The sequence below is a fragment of the Babylonia areolata genome, chromosome 11 (genome assembly GCF_041734735.1).
Source record: "Babylonia areolata isolate BAREFJ2019XMU chromosome 11, ASM4173473v1, whole genome shotgun sequence".
NCBI lineage: Eukaryota > Metazoa > Mollusca > Gastropoda > Neogastropoda > Buccinidae > Babylonia > Babylonia areolata.
Window position 1 is genome coordinate 5,480,568 of NC_134886.1, and position 5,000 is coordinate 5,485,567.

Here is a 5,000-nt window from a genome sequence, read left to right on the forward strand (position 1 = left end):
TGACAGAAATTGGGGCAGCAAACCGGACTTGGTGACGGAGAGTTTTATACGGTGTGTGGTGTTTGGGAACTTCGTGACAGATTTATTCAATCAAGGAAAACGAAAAAGAAAAAGAAGAAGAAGGAGAAGCAAAAGAAGAAGAAGAAGAAGGAGTAGAAGATCAGAAAACAAGACTTCAATGAAGAAAGAAAGAAAAGAAAAGAAAAGAAAAGAAAAGAAAGAAAGAAAGGTAGGAAGGAAGGAAAATATTTGCAGTGAAAATTGGTTCCGATTTATGCTGTCCGATGTGTTTTCTCTCTGTCTCTGTCTCTCTGTCTCTGTCTCTCACTCCTCTGTGTGTCTCTGTCTCTGTCCCTCTCTCTCTCTCTCTCTCTCTCTGTGTCCCTGTCTCTGTCTCTGTCTGTCTGACTGTGTCTGTTTTGAGGTTGCGTATGTGTGTTTGCATGCATGGTTACATGTGTGTGTGTGTGTGTGTGTGTGTGTGTGTGTGTGTGTGTGTGTGTGTGTGTGTGTGTGTGTGTGTGTGTGTGTGTGAAGGGGACACTGAGAAAGACAGACACAGAGACAGACAGACAGACAGGCAGACAGACTGAAAACGTAATAATGTTTGACCGAGCACACACCTCCATCAGAGATGGGATGAAGACTTGCCTCGCCGGAAGCCACGGGCGGAAAGGCCAAGAAGAAGAAGAAAAAGAATAAGAAGAAGAAGAAGAAGAAGAAGAAGACACACATCAATCTGGGTAAAAGCCAGACACGTCCCTACTTTAATTAATCAACACCGAGCATTGATTTGATTGCAATCATTACGGAAGTCCCAACCCCACCCCCCAACCTCCGCCCCCTCCACCCACTACCCCCACCCACCCATTCCTCACCCCCACCCTAACCCGCCACCTTTATTTTGATTTTTGTGTTGTTGGGTTTTGTTGTTGTTGTTTTTTTTTTTTTTTTTTCCGATATCCTCCCTCTCGCGATGAATCATTTTGACAAATTCCGTCTCAGATGTCATCGCGAGCAGTTTTGATTTATCGGCGTTTTATGCTGTTTCCATCTTCGCGCTCTGAAGTGCTGGGCGATTCTTTCTTTATCAATGGAAAACTGTGATATAATGCTGTCCAGCGGCGCTTACTGACTTGCGATTCCCTGGGTTCGCCCCAGACATAGATCGAAATGAGGGATGATTTAGGGGAAGATAATACACTTGCACTTAGGTGGCCATCGTCTGGCTTTCGTTGTTGCGCAGGCACGTGCGTATGTGTGTGTTTGTCCGTTTGTTTGTTTGTGTGTGTGTGTGTGTGTGTGTGTGTGTTTTTTTGTTGTTGTTTTTTTGTTTTTTTTGTGTGTGTGTACTTGATGTATGTGTATGTGTGTGTGTGTGGGTGGGTGTGGGTGGGGCGCCCTACTGCTTGGTTGCTTTTAGTGCTAAATCTAATTTCAATGTGGCTGCAGTGCATCCAGAAATAAACCTAACAATACGACAAAACTTTACAACAACAACAACAACAACAACAACAACAACAACAACCACAGATAGTTTGAGCACAAACAAACAGAAAGCGAACACTACAGGACAGTCTCCCTCCTCGGAGGTTGGCCAAGCTGCCTTTTTCGAGATAAAGAGTACACTACGACCAATGTAGTATGTATAAAGTAGCACGATAAAGTAGCTTACGATGGTTCAGTAGTTAAAACGTCTGCCAGAAAAAAAAAAAAAAAGTGACTCAATCCTGAAGTGGCGACCACCCTGGAGGCGCGGGTTCGAACCTGCTGAGGACCAGGGAGACAAAAAAAAAAAAAAAAAAAAAAGAAAAGAAAGAAAAAGAAAAGGCGGCAATACAAGGGCATCCAGGAGTCATGACCTGGGTGCGGCCCGGCTCCCTTTCAGAGAGTGAGGAGTTTAGGGCCGAAACACTTGACTAAGGGGAGGGGGGGCAGGGGTGTGTGGGTGGGGGGTGTCTTCTCTGAAGACCATGTACTGTCCAGCTCTCCCTAGAGTTTCTTATCACTAGCACGCTTTTTCAAACTTGTTTTGTTGTTGTTTTTGTTTTGTGTTGTGTTCCTCTTTTTTTGACTCACTTGTGTAAACAAAGTGAGTCTATGTTTTAACCCGGTGTTCGGTTGTCTCTGTGTGTGTGTGTGTGTGTGTGTGTGTGTGTCCGTGGTAAACTTTAACATTGACATTTTCTCTGCAAATACTTTGTCAGTTGACACCAACTTTGGCATAAAGATAGGAAAAATTCAGTTCTTTCCAATCGTCTTGTTTAAAACAATATTGCACCTCTGGGATGGGCACAACAAAATAAAAAAAGAAGCCTAATTATATGCAAATTGCATATACTGTTATATTTATATTTTTTGTATTCTCTAAACTTGGCACTTTGACCTCTTATTCTGACACAACAACAAGAGCAGTCACTATTATCATTTTTTGTTCAAACAGGAACTTCTTTTGCTAAGCATGAAATTTTTATTTATTTTGCTAACGTTTTGGTGCAGATAGTAAAAAAGGGAAATTACTCTGTAATTAATACTAGGGGACTTAATTTATCACAAATGGGTCATGAAGGCCTTGCCTCTCTTGTTTTTTTTTTTTGTATGAGTGTATTGTTTTGTGTCGAATTGTGACGTGTTCTGTCGTGTTACACTGTATCACAATAGTTTTTTCAGACTTCTCTCCCACCGGGGGAGACAGCGTCGGCACAATACCGCGGCACCCCCACTACCCTCCCAACCCCCCCGCCCCCACCCACCCCAAGTCCCCACCTCCATATATATATATATAATTTTCTTCTTTTTTTTTTCTTTTTTTTGTCGTTCTGGAAGTATTTCATGATCAACGTAGATTTGTCTACTCAGTTTTTGCCAGGGAAGAAGACCCTTTTTCTTGTAGCCGTGGGCACTTTTCCCGTGCGCTAAGCACATGCTTTACACGGTACCTTGGGTTTCTTGTCTCATCAGAAAGATTAATTGTAACGGCTGCTTATGAAAACACACAAAGAAACAAAAAAACAAAAACAAAACAAACAAAAACAAACAAACAAACAAACAAACAAAAAAACAACCTTGGCCGCGATTTGATACAACGAAGCCTTAGCCAGGGAACACGCTCTCTCTCTCTCTCTCTCTCTCTCTCTCTCTCTCTCTCTCTCTCTCTCTCTCTCTTTTTTTTAATAGTAACCCATCCTTCACTAAAGACGAAGTCTGATTCCATCTAAGTCAGGAAAGCCCATCGATTTTACGTCAAAAAAACAAACAAACAAACAAACAAAAAAAAACCGACAGTATTTTACGGTCCGTCAGTTGATATCTGGCCAAACGAGCTCAATGGATTAGGAAGGTGTTTACAGTGGGATCTACCTGTCTCGCCTCCCTCCCTCTCCCCCCCTCCTCCTCCTCCCCCTCCTCCTCCCCCCGCCATTTTTGTTTTGTCTTTCTTCTTTTTCCTTTTATTCCCCCCCCCCGCCCCCCCTTTTTTTTCTCTCTCTGTTTTCATCCCTCGGTATTTGCGCTCTCTACGTATGTCTGCTGCTTACCTGAAGGAAAGAACGCAGATACCCTCATCGACATGAGAGAACCGGAATGGTTTTTTTTGCTTTCGCAAGTTAAATTATTGATGAGACTTAAAGTGCTTCTACTACGTAAATAGCTTTTGATGAGTGTGTGGCACTGCTTCGGAGGAATAATCCTTCAACCACATTCCGCCTTCACCACCACCACCACCACCACCACCATTACCACCACCCACCATACGAGCTACTCTGTTTTTTTCCTCGTTGCCATTTCTTAAAGGCCGGGACATTTTCTTGTCGTTTTGGCATTTCGGGTCTTTGGTGTTGTTGTTCTTTTATGGGGAAGGAGAGGCAGACAGACAGACAGAGACAGAGAGAGATAGAGACAGAGATGAATGAATGAATGAATGAATGATTTTTTTTTTTCGGATGGTAATGTACTGAGCATATTATATACACACCTGTTTATCCAGCCCTCGAAAACAAAAGACAAAGAATATATATATATATACATATATATATATATATATATATATATATATATATATATATATATATATATATATATATATATATAATAGTCAGTCGTGTCCGACTATGACCATCAGAACAGCAGAGGAAGCAACTGCTGTTCCGACTATTTGGGCTAGAATTTGATTATAGTGGAGAGTGTCTTGCCCAAGTTACATCCCCACTCTCTCGACCAAGAGGGTTTTAGGACAGTCGGCATTGGGATATATATATATATATATATATATATATATATATATATATATCTGTGTGTGTGTGTGTGTGCGTGCGCGTGTGTGCGTGTTTATGTATATATATATGTATATATATATATATATATATATATATGTATATATATATATATAGATATGGAGAGAGAGAGAGACAGAGAGAGAGAGAGAGAGAGAGAGAGAGAGAGAGAGAGCACTGTTTGATAAATCATATCCAGCGCAAGTTTCAAATTGAACATCGCCATTGTGTTTTGCAGCATTAAAGGAAATTTCCTTTAATTCGTGCTGGATCGACTTTACTCCCATGTACCGATTTCAAAGAAGGGAACATTCACTGCAGGGAAAGAAAAGAAAAAGAAAACAGAACATCACACACACACACACACACACACACACACACACACACACACACACACACACACACACACACAGGTTTTGAAAATATCTCAGCCGTCAGTTGCTTGCGATAACCTAAAATCTCAAGACTTAAAAGCTCAGCGTTGTGCAGATTATATAGGATGGAGCTTGGATGACGATGTCAAGGCCGATTTGTTTCCCAACAGGGGAGGGAGGTAGAGAGGGAGGAAGGGGTTGGGGGATGCATGCTTTTATTGGGGGTGGGGGTGGGGGGTGGGGGTTGATTTCATGGAAGGGAAGGACGCACTGGAGAAGAATTTCTGTATGTTTTGTTTTGAGTCGGTCAATTATTCATGCTTGAGAGCTTCAGTGGAGGTATCGGCCATGCTCT

At 41.9% G+C, this 5,000-nt stretch overlaps 1 protein-coding gene across 4 annotated transcripts in view; it reads left to right on the top strand.

The window, feature by feature from the left end:
* The window catches only part of LOC143287473 (agrin-like), a 776,455-nt gene that overhangs the window by 194,019 nt on the left and 577,436 nt on the right, over positions 1-5,000 (top strand). The window lies entirely within an intron of this gene.